Source organism: Saccostrea cucullata, unplaced genomic scaffold (assembly GCF_032062105.1).
Source record: "Saccostrea cucullata isolate Sc308-1 unplaced genomic scaffold, CSIRO_AGI_Scuc_v1 ctg1809, whole genome shotgun sequence".
Taxonomy (NCBI): domain Eukaryota; kingdom Metazoa; phylum Mollusca; class Bivalvia; order Ostreida; family Ostreidae; genus Saccostrea; species Saccostrea cuccullata.
The window spans coordinates 85,417-101,233 of record NW_026940328.1 but is presented as its reverse complement, the minus strand read 5'-3'; positions in this window follow the sequence as shown (position 1 = coordinate 101,233).

The following is a 15,817-nucleotide window of genomic DNA, read 5'->3' as shown; positions in this document are numbered from 1 at the left end:
TAAATTTCATCAATGCATGTATTTGATACCAAATGGTACTGTTTGATACTCCATAGTTAAATCTGTTATACCTGTCATCATTTTGTCCTGAAATGTAAAATACTTTATTAATAAAGTATTTTACCTGTGTGTGAAATTCTTATACTTTTACAATTATAGTAGCCTAGACTCAGAGTAAAATAACACAGGTGCATTATTGTCAAATTTTGCGAAAACATTCCCAGATTACAAATTGATAGATATTTTAGCTCGGGGGATGGGGGCGGGGGGGTTAAGGTGGGACACAATAGGGGATCAAAGTTTTACCAAGAAACAAGGTGTGTTTGTGAAACACTGATGCCCCCGTATGGCAACATAGCAAAGATTAAGGTTTCCTTAAATGCAAATTTAATTAATTGGTACCAAGAGTAGGGTATTCTCACTGGAAAACAATTGTGAAATTGTGAAATTTGTAAGTAAGCCAATGTTAAAGTTTTTTTAAAAGTACAAAAATCTCCAAGGTCAAGGTCAAAAGGTCAATGTAATTAGTATCAAATGAAAGGTCTTGCCACATAGAATACTTATGTAGAGCATGAAAGCCCTAGTCCTAACCTTCAGAAGTTATGGCCAACGTTCAATTTTTTAAAAAGTAGGTCAAACCCCAAGGTCAAAGGGTCAAAGTTTTTGTTATCAAATGAAAGGTCATGTCATAAGGATCAAATATGTAAAGTATGAAAGCACTAGCCCTAACACTAAAAGTTATGGTCACGGTTTGCTTTTTTAAAGTAGGTCAATCTCAAAGGTCAAAAGGTCAAAGTTCTTGGTATCCATTGAAGGATCTTCTCACAAGGATTACATATATGAAGTATGAAAGCCTTATCCCTTACTGTTCAAAAGTTGTGGCCAAGGTTAAAAGTTTTTTCACAAGTACGGAAATCTACAAGGTCAAAGGGTCAAGGTTGTTGGTATCCAATGAAAGGTCTTTCAACAAACATTACATTTGAAATATTAATGTCCTGGTGTCTACTGTTCAAAAGATATAGCTAAAATAAAAGGTTAAAATTTTCATGTAAAAGTAGGTCAAACTCCAAGGTCAAATTTGGTGGTACCCAAAGAAAGGTCTTGTCACAAGGAATACACATATGAAATATGAAAGTCATAGCTCCAATAAATCAAAAGTTATGGGCAAGGTTAAAGTTTTTGTGGACAGAGAGACAGCTAGACAGACGGACGGACACGACAAAAACTATAAACCCCCCAAAACTTCGTTTACGGGGGCATAAAAATCTTAAGGTAGTAATAGTTGTACTGGTTCAAATGGGGGCCAAGGGGTAGGGCTGGATCATAATGTGTGAGGGGGTGTCAAATGAATAAATTTTAAAAAATTATCTGCTCAATAACAGCAAAGCCAGTTGTTATGTTGATATGGAAGCATCATCAGGTTGTTTAAAATTCAAGCCCCCCCCCCCTCCCCAATGTAAACTCTCAATACTGAAGTGATTTTGGCTTTTTTTTCTCTAGCCAGTGTACTAAGGTGAGCAATGTCGCCCACGAGCCTTTTGTTTTTCTGTACCATTTTCGTGATGAATGCATCAGTATTTGACTATTTGATCATACATTGTATACAGTAAAGCACGCATATAACGAAAAATCAAAAACACCTATCTTGAAGCAGTCCCTTATACTTAAACTTTTACTATCTATGCTTATTTTTAATTTGACAAACACTGTATCAGGTACAAGTATTTTAGTTAATTACAGGTATGCTAAGAAAATATTAACTTTTGAAATAATCAGGCTTTCAGATATTTATTCCCATGGGACGTGGGTCACAAAAATCGTACTTTGAGACAATCCCTAGAGTGTTATACGCATTTATTTCACATAAATCCTACTTTATCACCATCCCTAGAGTTTTAAACAACTTTAAATTATTATTTTTATTTAGTGTAAAAGTAAATTGAAGAATAGGGAAATAAAACGACACAATTTATTTTGCCAAGGTATTTTCAACGAAAATTTTCCCCCAAAATATGCCATTCACCAGAGTTTGACACACCCCCTTAAAAAACCTAGGCCGATGACCTATTTATTTTTTGGCATTATTTGCTACTAAATTATCTTGTTAACATTGTTTCTTAATATGAATAAAAATTCTATTGCAGAATTTTTTTAATCATCACTTTTATACCACAAACTCGCATTTTCCCATTACTTCCTATACTAATCATCGATTTTCGTTGCCTACTTTTGAAACGCTCCCTATTAAAGATCTTTATCGATGACCATATATTTTTTTCATCGATTTTAACTCACAAAAAGTCACTTTACCTCATATTAAAATTTGAGTAAATTTTCTATTGTAGAAATGAATTAGGTCCGTCGTCGTTAAGTCATAAGTGATCTATGTAATTTGATAGTGACGTCATGAGCGATCGACGTTATCAACACATTCAAATTTATACCGTTAAATTTTGAAAAAATAAAAAAAAATAATGAATTTCAAACTTCACTAAAGTACCTCACTTTTTGTAATACATTAGTCACAAATGTAAATTTATATAAGAAATAAGCCAACGGTATCATGTTTTGAGTTTTATTGGAATGTAAAATGGGTTGGCACATGGTCAAATCTTTCATAAAGCCCCTCGGGCATTTTAAGATTTGATCACGTGACCAACCCGTTTTACATCCCAATAACACTCAAAAAATGATACATTATTACTTAAATAATGTAGATATGCATTGCTTTGAGAAGTGTTATATAAAGGAAAACATTTTAAAATACAAATATTACGTATATACATGTATGCATTTGAGACGGAAAATTGACAATATTTGAATGTAATTTATATATTGCACTAACTGTTTGCTGTAAATTTTGACAAAATTTAGATGTAAATCGGCTTGAAGACGGTTTCACCTCGCATTCATTAGACAAAAGAGTCTCCATTGAGTGAAAAATTCTCGAGAGGGAGGTTAAACAGTATACAGTCCATCAATCGATTCGATCATTATAAAAAGGATTCTTTTTTTAGGGGAATATTTGGGGAAATGTTTTTTGTTATGAGTAAAAGTGAATTGACTGATGTCTGGGAATTTCTTGTTTTCGTGAGAATCGACATTCGAGCCTGAAAAAGACACAAGAAACAATTCCGAATTAATGATTAAAAGTTGGAGAAATTTCGGTCGGAAAGGGATGTGTGGAGACACATGTCCGAGCCACTTAACTTGAAACAAGTAGGCCTATAACATATTTATCATTAACATTAAAACTATGATTCAGCCAGGCATAATTATAATGATGTAGACACAGAGACATTTGCGATCCTTTTCATTGTTAAGACAACGCCGTATCAAAATGTTTATCTGCTTTCTGTGGCTTGATGCATTGTATTGACATTTTCCAATAGATTTTCAATTTGTCGTGAGTAAATTTTAATATAAACATTAATTTTGTTGTATCTCTCTATGATATGAACAGGCAGAGAGCAAATATCTGCAAATCTGTATCAAGTTTCCCATGGGTCATCAGTCGTAATGTGACCTAATCTAGCTATTTATATATAAACTATTTAAACTACCGGGTAAATACTGTGCAGCTTACATGAAACATACACAAAGGCATAGTTTAGTATTCATAATTTTCGATACGTTATATACATAGGCTATATCAATCGCCAAAAACTGTATTAGATTAAAAAAAAAACAATTTTACTTGCGTATTTTGTTCATTTGTGTATCATCCTCGATGCTAAGTAGAGCAAGTAATTTAAATTTGATTTTTTCTTCTTTTAAACAATTAAACCAACCACTTTTAAAGGGTCTTTAATTAAAGCAGGCCAAAAACTGAACATAAAACAAAATCTTGCTTACCATGAACAATCACTTCACATAAGGCTGTATAAGTTATAGTTTCGGAATACGTTATTCCCTTCAGTCTTTCGTTATAATAAATGACGTATCGCCCGTATTTCATGCAAGTTGTGTTGAAGTCCAAAGGAGGTAGTTCTGGTCCGTCCTTGTAGCACAAAACCCAGTCCTCTTTGTTGGTTGTGTTTGAAAGATAAATGGAGAATCCTGCAAATCGCCCTCTCTGTCTCATGACTGTATTAAAAATTTCCAAGATAATGGATATGTTTCATTATGAATTCTATACGATTTTAGGAATGTATATTAACAATTGGAATTTCAGTTTTAAATGTCTTTACGATATATCCTTGTGAGCACGCGATAAAAAAATACCAAAGAGTCTGAAACATCTGTTCCGTTTAAACTGAACTGCATACGGGGTTTATATACATGTACCTCAGTTGATTCGCCATACAAGAGCATGCTCTACGTGTGAACAATTTTTAAAACGAGGTAAATTATTGACAAACAAGTCGATGAAACAGAATATTAACAGCCTCTATTAAAGTCATCTTTCGTTAGTTCTATGGTCCATACAATGACCTTGACGGCAATTACAATTTATCACTGACAATGTTTTTTTCTGTATTTTGAATTCTAAATTAGTTTGAATAATTTCTCTTTTTAGCTGACCTGAGCCGAAGGCTCAAGTGAGCTTTTCTGATAAAAAATTGTCCGATTTCTGTCGTTGTAGTCGTCGGCGTTATTGGCATTGTTGTAAATTTCACATTTTCATCTTTTTCTCAAGAATCGCTGGACCAGTTTGACCAAACTTGGCACAAGGTATTCCTGGGTAAAAGGGATTCAAGTTTATTCTCATAAGGGGCCAAACCCTGTTCCAAGGGAGATTATTATGAAATAGTGAAAAATTAATGGCATTTTTCAAACAATCTTCTCCAGAACCACTGAGCCAGAAAAGATGAAACTCATATTAAATCATCCTCAGGTAATGTAGATTAAAGTTTGTTCAAATCATGACGCCCGGGGCAAGGGTGGAGCCACAATGGCCGATAAAATTTTTACATAGGAATATATATGAAAAATCTTTCAACGTATTCCTTTTAAGATCCAAAGGGACAGGAAAGATGAAATTCATGTTCAATCATCCTCAGGTAGTGTACATTCATTTTTGTCAAATCATGACGTCCGGGGGTATGGTTGGGCCACAATGAGCAATCAAATTTTACATAGGAATATATAGGAAAAATCTTTTAAAATCTTCTTTTCAAGAACCATTGGGACCGTAAAAATGAAACTCATGTTGAAACATCCTCAGGTAGTGTAGATTCAGATTTGTTCATATCATGACCCCCGGGGCAAGGGTGGCCGGGGCCACAATAGCCGATCAAAGTTTTACATGGGAATACATAGGAAATACATCTTTTTCTAAAGAATAGCAAAGTCATGATTAGTGATATTTATATGGAAGCATCCTCGGGTATTGAAGAATTTAATTTGTTCAATTCATAACCACCAAGGGTTGGGAATGGTCTCAATGGGGAATCAAAGTTTGACATAGGAAAATAAAGGGAAAAATTTCATTACCAGAAAAGCTATCTTAAGTCATATTGACTTGTAAGCATCCTCATGTATTGAAGATTCTACTTTGTTCAAATCATGAGTACACTTTGGGGAAGGGAGGGACACAATTTGGAGGCAAATTAAAATTATTACAAAGTAAAATAAATATTCAAACAAAATGTTTAAAAATATATAAATAGCTTTTTAACAAGAACTTTCTCAAGAAGTCTTATGCAGAATTTATGGAGACATTCTCAAGTTGTATTAGAATTGAAGCCCCCCCCCCCCCCCCCCCCCCCCCCTCAGCCCCTCAGTAAACTTTTCATTTTTGTTCTGATTTGTGCTTTTTCATAGCCGATGTGCTCAGTGAGCGATGTGGCCCCTGGGCCTATTGTTCTATATACACTCATGTATATCATGTTACAATGACTTTATGATGCAGGGGCTCAGATTGTGCAATATTGTGTAATATTTTAAATTTAAACCCCCTTTCAAGAGCCCTATCTTGTATTGTCAATATGTTTAACTACTTACGAGGGGTTATCAAAAAGTTCGTGGACTGAGGCTATAAAATTAGTACTATGTAGTCTATACTTTCAAAATTTATAAGGGACATAAAGCAACAACAAATAAAGAAATGTTGAAAATTTCAGCTTGATTCATTCATTTTTTGCTAAAATATGATAAAATAAAAAAGACATTATATGGTTAACCGGCGCCGTCGCCGTTTAGTTTCATGACGTCCCGCAACGTCATTTTTTTTTTCAATGTCCGCTTCTTCTATCTCATACACTTAATTTGATGAGATTTCCAGGAGTTGAGTAAGGACTTAAACCCGTCTTGTTTTTATGACTTTACAATGTCGGGAACAGCGGCTTTAAATGCATATAATATTACAAATGGATTGATACATTTGGAGAGATCCTCGCTCGATTGTGCCAGCATATTTTGCTTTTGGGAGTTTAATATCTACAACATATGATCGACGTCATTTTTTGACGTGAATGATTTTTCACACCTTGACTAAGAATCGACATTATCTGTGCATCCCTTTTCTCTCTGAACCTCTTTTGCATTAATAAACAAGTACTCTGGATGCATTTAATTTCTCCATAGCCAGTTTAAACATTTCCTAGGTTTATACCACTTTTTTCAGGGCCAAAACTTTATAGAATGTTGGAAAATAAAACCCCTCCCCCCTTTTGACGTCATTTTCAAGGACTTATTTGTTTAGACACTCCATGTCAAATTTACGATAAATTTTCATAGAACTTTCAGAATGAACTGAAAACTTCATATTTTATGAAGCAATAGTGTTCCAACATATACCTGAATTAATCAGATTTTTGGATGTCAAATGTTCATATCAAAAGAGTTTTTCTTAGTTATGCTTCGGTCGAAAAAACGCCGTATTCGAGGTTGCGCCGCCTGGACATACCATAGCTTACAAAAACATTACTAATTTATTTAAAAATAAAATTTATGATCTACAGTTTATTCTATAGATAGAAAAGATAATGCTAATCAGATATTTTAAAATTCATTGATGTATCTAAAGCGGTTGTAATTTTATGGCGCCAGTCCACGAACTTTTTGATAACCCCTCGTATTTTCATTTACTTCAAAAAATGTCATTTTTCACTTCTACAATGTTGCTTGTTTTTTGTCTGCTTTAACTAAAAACAAGCTCAGTTGTCTGCATGGCAGAAACACCAAGGAGCTTAAATTACAATTATCATTGAGTCAAATGTTGTCTGCTTTTTTTCATACTACCGGGTAATTGTAAGACCATTATACCATGAATTGACGACTTTTTCCATTATTTCCCAATCAGGACAAGGACACACTGCAGGTGTGACCAGTCGGCAGGGGATGCTCACTTCTCCATGGCACCTGATCACACATCTGACGTTTTGAGTGTCCTTGGTTGAAGTTTTAGGACTTTAGATCTTGAAAACTATTCGTTATCTCCATAAGAAAGAGAGAGAGAGAGAGAGAGAAGACTAAAAATGGGATAAATTTCCGATTACTCTAGCACATACAATGAATATAAGTATTATTATTCGTCATTCTCTTAGAACATGTATATACTTAATCAATTTACACATGGTTCATAAGTTGAGATATGTAAACTTTTTAAACTTAAAATACATATTGTAAAATATAAACATTTTTTTGACCCAGCAAAGAAAAATACAAACATTTTCGTCCATTTTTTTCCCACTAGCAACCGTACAACTTTTTAAAAGGAGTTATGTACGCGCATTTTTTTCTGAAAGCAACTATTGAGGTACTACACCGTTAACTACATATATATGTTGCAATCAATATTCTCATTATAGAAAGAACAAGATGTGTTTGTGAAACACTATGCGCCCGGCATCAACAAAGTTCGAAAAAGCTATTTTTAGTAAATAGGTCACAGTCAAGGTCACAAGGTCATTGACCTTGGTGTTGTTTGTAAGAACTTAATTAGTGGGGTATGCATACTAAATATGAAGTCCCTATCTACTATGGTTAAAAAATTATGGCAAAAAGTGGAAAAAGCTATTTTTAGCATAAAGGACATAGTCAAGGTCACATGGTCATTGACTTGGTGTAGTTTGAAAGAACTTTATTAGTGGAGTATGCATACTAGTTATGAAGTCCCTATCTCCTATGTTTCAAAAGTTATGGCAAAAAGTTAAAAAAGCTATTTTTAGCATATAGGTCAGTCAAGGTCACAAGGTCATTGACCTTGATGTCATTTGAAAGAACTTTATTAGAGGAGTATGCATACCAAATATGAAGTCTCTTCTCTTATGGTTCAAAAGGTTTGGCGAAGGTTAAAGTTGACAACAGACACACAGATAAACAGACAGGACAAAAACAATATACGCCCTGGATCTATCGATCCGGGCGCATAAAAACTTGCTATGTCCTTCCACATGTGATTATTGTTTACTGCATACTAGTGAACAATTATTCAATACGATAAGTAAGAATTGAAATGCTTGGAGGAGTTACCTCCCGTTACTTGTATATATTGTTTTATTATACCTCTGTTTATTTTTTCTATATAAAAATAAGACGAATAAAGATGCTATTTTTTCTAAACAGTCTCTACCGTGAAATAGTTTTTGTGCTATTTGCCCATGGTGAATAGTCCTCAAACTATTCAACGGCAGCATTCGATTTCCCTCGCTTTTCATCTCTGAAAAACTTTTGATTTTACATAGATTGTGACGCGTATATATTATGACGTAACAAAAGTTAAGTCAGCACCGGTATACTATGGAATATCATAATTGTGTGTACCCTGGACTCCCAAAAGTTAACAAAAGTTAAGTAAGCATCGGTATAATAAAACACCTATTTACTGACTATTCGGACAATAGCAAGTTTATCGTCCCCCTCGACAGCAAACTATTTCCCTCGGCTGCGCCTCGGGAAATAGTTTGCTGTCTTGGGGAACGATAAACTTGCTATTGTCCTCATAGCCAGTAAATAGGTGTATAATATATAATCAATGTAAATATAGTAATTAATTGGTCAATTGACATAAGAAATATTCAAGTCATATTGATAAATGATGTTCTTTAAAGAAATAATAATAATTCTGTTGCAAAAAGAAAGGCGATTTCTTGTATTTTGTCAATACAGTATCTGAAAACTTAAGAATATTAATCAAGTTTGAATAAAAAGGGTAGTACGACAAACTGGGCCCTATCCGCGTTCTGTATATGTAACAATTGGCTTCTGCGATTTGGTAAGTGCAAGTTGCAGTAGCCACCGACTGCAGAATTGTCGTGACGACTAGAATTTTAGACAACATTGTATCCTAGCTGTTTTCGAAGATATATTATGTAAGTGCTATAGAGCCACTTGGCTAGAGTACAGTGAGAGAGTTAGGCAACTGGTGAGCGGTTAGACACCATGCAGGTGTCAACGTAAAAGGATAAGTCAAGAGACACCAGACAGGTTGTCAGTAATCGTTATAAGCCGAAAACTGTCCACTAGATAGATATAAGACGACCCCAGGCGCGTAAGCGCCGAGGAGAGTATAATATCTGACATAATGGTCAGTTTAAGGCTTATAACCTACTTAATACATTTCACCACTGTCAAACACTTCAATTGTCAACTTATTGGACAGCCACAGGTAAGATCTCGTGCTATTAGGATGACTACCTGGCACTGTTCATGCAAGTTAGACCAAAGAAAACCAATTTTGTTTTTTTCCACAATTGTAATAGTAGGAGCTATCGAGAGGTGTTTTATATCGATAAATATGAACATTAACTATGTTTAGTCTTATTTATACGCATTGCGATTTTTTTTTTATACATGTATACTACGCATACGTAAAAGTCAGTTGTACTAAATTCTTTACAATTTATTCATTTTACAATGCAACGACCATGAATGACGACGAACATTTTAATTTTGAAACTAATAACCTTCAGAATCGGCTGTGTTGACGATGCCATTTATCGATTACACCAAGATGCCCCATTTCCAGTTTTCTACTGTAAAATCCGGATATATATTCTTATATTTCGTAATTTGCAAAAAATAGTTTCCCGTTAACGGGAAATTTCTGTAAAGCAGTAGGATTTGACGAATTCTACTCCAACAACTGTTTAAGCATTTTCTATGAAATTGGGAATTTATTTCTGATGTATTTTTTAAAAATGCAACACTTTCTCTTTTATGTGCAGGTTTCGAACTCGGAAGGATTTTACTCCAGCCAATCCTTTAAACAACGACAGGCACTCGCTCAAACGACGAAGGCAGGACTAGGTGGACAAATGGTCATAAATCACCGAACGAAATTACAGATTCCGTAAAAACGATGAGTCAAATGATAATCAGCATACAGAATTTTAGCATGCACTATCTATCAATCAAACTGTCACGCTGTTAGTTAAACCACAATACAATCGGGCTCGGGCTGTAGACTTGAATATAAGAACCGATGCTTAAATTATAAAGAAAATCGATATCATTTAATTGTTTTAATGCAGAGAGAAGATAATTTTGTGATTTTAGGATGAGATGGACGCAATGCATATGGCGCGCCGGAAACAATAAGTCTGAGACTGTCACTGTATATCTATAGTTTGTGGTACAATAGGATTTATACCCCGAAATGACCATGTTATTACAGCAAATCAGAATAGTAGCAATATTAAGTATTTTATGTTTTTGTATTAGTACATATTAACTACTCAAACAAGTGTACGTATAAATTTTCGTTAATTCAATCTGCTATTGATCTGTGTTTATACATTAGTTTGGTATAATAGTAAATGTGCTTTTACATTGGTTTAAATAATTGGACAAATTCATACGTTTTGAATTCAGTATTAAGGTCACCTTTATACATGTATATGTTTTATGAAATATGTGTTATCAACGAACAATGTTCATGCTCAGAAGTCAATGAAACAAAATTGGAGCGGATTAAACGCGGACCTCCAAAACATCGGATGCCATGGGAGAGTGAGCGTTCCATTCCAACGGACACAACCGCCGTGTGCTATACTTGTCATGATCACGAAATAACGGAAAATCCGTCGTCTATTCAGATTTTTAATATCGGGCTAACAATTAGTATAACAATTTCGGTCAGCATTTGACTCAAAGGTAAATTGTATTTGGTGACAAGGTCATTGTATCGACCACGAAACTTACGAAATGCACGATGAATTTAAACGAGACTTGATATTCTTATTTCAGCAACTTAAATCATCTTTCACGTGGTTGATTAAACGCATGTTATATCACTTTGTATTAAAATTATGCCTTTATTTTCTTGGCAAATTAGATACGATATCATGAAATTTATGACTTAAACTCACTATACCTGTATCTGGGCCATAGTCCTTGAATAATATTCTGATACTGTGGATACTGTAGATATCCCCAAGGTCAACTCGCCACCAGACATTCGTGTATACGGAGGTTCCTCCTATGGCGTGATTACCCGTGCATGTTGATGGGTTTCTGTCAACTGCATTGTTTGCAATAAACCAAGTGTCATTGTTTGGAGGATGGGGAAGCATTAATATCTGACTGGAAGCTTTTCCATTCGATAAGTCATCTTTGTTAAAAAAAATGTTAAAAAAAAGGTTATTTGAAGTTATAAGTATAAAAAATTTTCTTTCAAGAGCCCAGACTATGTACGAAAAAAGAATTATAAGTAGTATTATTTTTTTGCCTTTACTCTGCTTACAAGTAAACTTAATTTGATTGATTGTATGCTGTTAAAAAGGTTCTTCTTGCTACTTTTTCTGCTTGCTTATCAGGAGTTGATCTTTGCGTCGCCGGCCCGAATCCCAGTGTGGTACGTGGAGAACAGATCTTCGGATGAGACCGTATAAACTGAGGTCCCATGTCGCAGTAGGTGCTGGCACGATAAAGATCCCTTACGTACTTCTCAATGGTCGTAAGTGCGGAGAAAAGAAGAAATTTATAACTCTCCATCGGCATCATTATATGAGTGGAACATTCTCGAGAGGGACGTCAAACGACTTAAGGTAGGTCGCGGGTTTGCTTTTGTCATCAGTTTTGGTACACAATTTCGACGATTCGAGTGGTTGTTTTGTGCACATCTGATTATGACGTCAGTTACCTCAGAAAGACGTTACGTTGTTTCCGGTTTAATTCTCTGCAAATGACTTCAAGTCTGTACAAATCAAGTTCATGCTTTTGTACGTAATCTTCGTACATGTTTCATAATTAAATTTAAGTCTAAATTCTAATGTGATTATATGTAATGTCTTAGGACTAATCAAATACAATACCAAATTAAAGGAATAAATAAATTTAGATTGTAAGTGTAACTAAATTGCTAAAAGTCAATCAGAATAAATCAGCGTAGAACTTATGGTTTGCAGAAAGAAAGTTATCGTGATAAAAAAAATGAGGGGTTGTATGTGTGCACGTTATTTGGGGGAACATGCGTGTTGCCATCGTCGCAAACCACGGCCAGAATGTACGATCCTCACCCATTCTGGCCATAGTTGAACGAGGAGAGAATTCTTCATAGCTCATTAAAATTTTGACCAATGCGAGTAAAGCATAGTCGGAAGATGAACTTTATCGCGAACTTTCAATATCCAATCGCAGTAAAGGAAATATTTCTTGTATACTGTTGACGTCAGTTGTTGATTTCGATTGCGATGGAAACAAAACTTGCCACTGACTGAATATGACGTCACAATAGAGAGGCGTAAATATTCAGATTACAACACTTTTTGTGATCAAGCAGCCACGGGTAGGAGAGAGCTATATGCGGACTCCGGACCGTGGCTTGAGACGATGGCGTGTTGCATCATGACTGCCAATCAAAGCCGGGGCGAAAATATGCATATACTTTTCAGGATGGAATCAATCCTCATCTTTTTTAATTACTTAAAATTGATCGAATCCTGTGAAGGCCGAAGTATAATTCGCTTGAATTCAGCAAAAATTTAAGACTTTAAAATAATTTTCTTCCTCGTTCTATTTTTAATGCCATAAAAATCACATTTTTTATGTGCAAAAAGGTCAAATAATTGATTATGCATAGCAATTTAAAACCTTTTCTTAGTCACAATTTAAAAGTGTCTATATTTAAATGGACTAATGAACTTTATATTGTCCCATAATTTATTTGGATAAAAACATTGGAGGGAAAACGTCGAAGATGTGAATTTTTATTAAGACACAAAGTCCAGTGCAAAATGGTCATATTAAATAGGCATTTCAAATCATATGCATAAACAGACATAAAGAATAGTTCCTTTCAAAGAGAACAGATTGTAAGGTGTAGTATCACTAAACATCTATAGATTAAACCATTTCATTGTTCAGTAAACATGGCGGATAAATTCAAGTTGTAATGTTTACATAAGTGAAAAAAAAAATCATACAGCTCAACGCACATGGTTTTTTCGCACAAATTAAGGTCACATTGTCATAATGCAAAATTTTGAAACGTGAGAAAAAAGTGTATTTTAAAAATGATTTATAACTTATTTAGACTTTATAATTTAGACTTTAAAATAATTTTCTTCCTTGTTCAATTTTCAATGCCATAAAAACTTTTAAAAAATCGTCGATCGTCTTTACGTTCACATTTATTTAGAAAGAATTCAAACTCCCCTTTTCTATTTTATTCATAAGAAAGCTTCGAAAAATACCGAACCATTATTTGTTTGTTTGATTTTCAGAAAAGCTAAATTTTCGTTATTTCTTGTCTGTCGATTGTTGTTTTCAATTAAGCTACATCGGATGCAAGCTTTATTGACGTCCTTTATTCAGCTTTTTTCAAACGCACAAGTGACGTATAGAGAATTCTATGGTGAACCGTACGCGCATGGTTTGCACGCATATGAAATTACCGTTGTGTTTCCCGTTGTCACGTGTGCTGCTAAGGCTGAGGGTAATAGGACGGATTGTTAACTGCGTATTAACCAATCAAATTTTAGTATTTAACATGAAAGTATAATAAAGTTATTCATGTTGGCGTTACATGTATGTATTACATGTAACTGCAATCAAATGATAAAGATGCATATTTTTACAGAATTTTAAAATTTATCTATAAGAATGATCGATTGTTTATTTAACTAAATGATAAAATGACAGATTTTTTTCACATCTTGGGTGGGAGTCAGACATGTTTATTTAAACTCTTTATATTTCCATTTCTAATTTTTTTTTCTCTGTGATAACTGTTTGAATGTTGGGCGAATTTATTTCTTGATAATTCTGCCGGAATGTAAATAAGGCAGGTCGATAGGTCAGCAGCTAAGGAGGCCTAATACGCATGCAAGTCTCGTGCACATCTGTCTCTGTGTCTGACGCTAAGGAGGCCAAATATGCATGAAAATCTCGTGCAGCTGCCTTTGTGTTTGACGTCAGTGTGCAAGAACTATTGAAATTGGCCTGGAAGTCCTCGTGTAAATAAAATCTATTAGTCTACATTTTTAATGTATAAGTCTACAATTTTATTTCACAATGAAATGGAAATATAAGGAATCACTGTCTAGTTAGTCAACAATAGTGGGAAACATGGGATAATTTTAGCATAACGGGCTTCGCCAGTTATGCAAATTATCCCATGTTTTCCACTATTGTTGATGCCCTGGCATACTCTCAAAACTAGACAGTGATTCCTTAAATAAATGACCTCCAAAGTATTTTGGATCATTATTCTGTTTAAGTTACTCTAGATAAAGTATGAAAGAATATTGAGATAACAAACAGTATTCTGTTCGAATTTGAGTGTGATAATTGTGTATTTTACACCTGTAGTTATAAATGTATATATGCTTAATGTTTTGAGGGAAAACGATGAATAAATTACATTGATATCATAACTGTTAAGTCATTTTTCCGTTCTGCGTTTTTACATTCAATCACATTGTACGTTTTTATGTCACATTAGAGAAAAAATTCATTTGTATTGAGAAGTGACCATATACTTATGGCGGTGAAGGGTTTCAAATTTTGACTTACTCGGAGCTCAAGCCCATTGAGCAGTGACGAATCTTTATCGTGCTAACACCTACCGGGACCTTGGTTTTTAAGGTCTCATTCGAAAGTATCTCAAATAAAAAATGGATTAACTGTACATGTTCACGAATATGGATAACGTTTGAACTGTTAGTATAGTGTAAATATTTACAAATTAATATAATTTATTGAAGATTTTCAAAAGTAATTTTGTTCTGTTGTTCGTTTATAAATACTTTTCACTGAAGACCAATGAGCAGTATAATCTTTTTCATACTAACACATACGTGTACTGCGACTCGGGACCTACACTGTCTCATCAGAAGGACCGATCTCCACTTCCCGCTGTGGATTCGAACCCTCGACGTCAAGATGAACACTTTCCTCCGCGAGTCTCAAAATCATAGTGGTTTTAGAGGATGGAGTAAATAAGGGAAATAAACTAATGTAATTGATTTATACTGGACAGCTGTGGCTATGTAAAGGTTACATAAATTAGATTCAACTGCATACAGGATATGCAATGAGGAAGACAGCGGAAAATATGATAAAGTCTACAAGAAATTGGGAATCGTAACGGCTAAGGCTGACATGCAGAATATGTGTACTAGTTTGTTTGATACGCAGAGCATTAACGATTGTTGGAAATATTGGATAAAAAAGCCTGTTATGCATAAATGACCCAACACACAGACTCAGGAAGTTTTTCGAGGTATGAGGGGTCCACATCAAAAATAATTGTACGAGCAAAAAATTTATGAACTTCCTCAATCCTGAAATGTGAGGGGCCCTTTCCTAAGTCTATATTCATTTTTAGCTCTACTGGTCAGAGACCAGAAGAGCTTATGCGATAGTAATGCGTCCGTCGTCCGTCCGTCTGTCTGTCTGTCTGTCCGTCTGTCTGTCTGTAAACAATTTT